Below are 2,196 nucleotides of genomic sequence, written 5' to 3'. Positions count from 1 at the left end.
CAAGGGAATGAACGTGCAAATGAGTGGGTTTGAGAGTACATGTGCATGCTCATGTTTGTACGATAATTATGCCTCTTTGTGCATGTGTGTGCGTGCAGGCATCCTCGACGATTCACTGTACAGAGCAGATTTCTAGGGATTTGGAAGGTGTGGCGTGAATAAGGCACGGCGGGACCACGGAGCAACGTTCAGAGCCAACTTTATTTAATTCACGTCACACCACACACACACCAACCCCTGAGTCCCCGTGTTTTAACACGGCGGGCGTGATTGCGGATGCCGTGCAGGTGCGTCCGCACGGCACCGCAAACCATGCCCCACCACAGAAGGATTTCAAGATTATACCGTGATTACAGCAGACAGCCATGGATCACACATGCCAGAAATTCTGATGTATATCTAATGTGCTCCTTGCTAGAAAAGCCTCTTAATACTGCAGTAGGAAATCACTCATGTGTCATTTCTATTCATTCTCAGTGTGTGACTATATCTGTATATTTCACATGCTATCACTGTGTTGAAAATTACCTTTAGTTTATTCTGACAATTATTCTGGCCAGTGAAACGAAGAAAGGTGTAACAATCCTCACAGTACACTCAGTATGAAGTAATCTAAACACTTAGCATTTGGTTTTTAAACAGACATGCAAAGTTATGTACTTCTCTTCATCTACACAATGGATTCCACACATTTACTCCTGACACTGTAAGCCTGTGATATTTTACATCATTCCTCACTGCTGGCTTGCTAAACATTAGGCTTCCTCTCAGGTCATGATGATTTGGTCTTATTTGGAACAAGTTTTGAATGTTGCTTGTTTGCTGCTTTATACATTATTTGTGGACGTTTGAAGTCAACCTATTTCAATTTGAATTTTATGGTTCTTTGGAAGTGGGCGCATGTATGATCCTTGTTGTTCTTTTTTGCAGAATGTATTTGATTTTCTAGAAAAATACAAAACTAAAAGGAAAAAAATCCAAGTTGCATAAATTTGTGTGCATTTTGGTAGTTTTTTACCAAATCGTTGTGGGAAGATGGGATAAAATAACAATTTTGAGATCAGACACATTACTCTATGCATATGGGCACACAGATACTAATGTAACATATGTGTTAAATACTTGTGAATTTCACCCAAAACACATTTTTTTGGATTAAATATGTCATTTTGGCATCTCACTCTCCTACCTGTGTGATCTGAGTCTGTGTGGGTGTGCGCTGCGTGATGACGTAGGCGCGTGCATGTGTGCCCCGGTCACAGCTCCTTTCAGCATGGCCGGAGGAGAGGTGTACTGGCAGTCGCGTGACACACACAGATCAGACACATATTTCTGTGTTGCAGATGTGCAGTAAACAGCCAGAGACCCAGTACTGTCTCCTGCCTCTTACTTTCACGCCAGAACACAACGCAAGAACAACAGGCGTAACACTTGAACGGGTTACACTTACACAATCATCACACAAAGCCATTCATCCTAAAAATAACCCATGTTTTCATCTAACCAACTAGAGCAAGCCTAATGTAGTAAATAACCACAAAGATTTACACACTCAGAGCTGCCCAGTAAGTTGTTTTATGTTGCCATGTCCCACTGCGAGGTACTCTGGACACAAATGCAAAGTCAGTGGCACCAGAGCCAATCTAATTGATAAGGCATGAAATGTCATTGAGTCACTGAACTACACCTCACATGTGTACACACACATACACAGAGCCACAGGGCAATGCCAGATTCAACCAGGGGGACTTGGCACAGACCTCTAAGCTAACACTGATAGTAAGTGAAGACTTGTTCCATCTGACCTTCTGATTTGGCTCACAGCCCCCTGTAGGAATACTGACTTTCTATTATAAGACCCAGAACGCTATGCGTCAAATAAATCATTGAACCAGAAGAAGACAGCAGTTGTGCAACATAGACTTCTCTTTTTGGAGCAAAATCAAATCGGTGCCTTTCGAATTGTGCAGCTACGTTTAGTTCCACTCGGTTAATCTGCTGGTTACAGAGAAATCTCACTAGAACGACAGCTCGGGGCATAAAGTTCAGAACCTGTAAGTGTGCAAGAGAGAGAAGAGTTATTGTAGTTTAATATTACATATTCATGAAAAACACGCGGGTTGTCACCTCGACACGGCGGAGAAGCTGCTGTGATCAGGAAGTAGAACAGAAGCACCGGTGTCACCTTGTGTTCAA

Source organism: Pundamilia nyererei, unplaced genomic scaffold, assembly GCF_000239375.1.
Source record: "Pundamilia nyererei isolate P.nyererei 1_Seehausen unplaced genomic scaffold, PunNye1.0 scaffold00003, whole genome shotgun sequence".
NCBI classification, from domain to species: Eukaryota; Metazoa; Chordata; class Actinopteri; order Cichliformes; family Cichlidae; genus Pundamilia; species Pundamilia nyererei.
The sequence above is the reverse complement of the archived record's forward strand: the minus strand, read 5'-3'. Positions refer to the sequence as shown.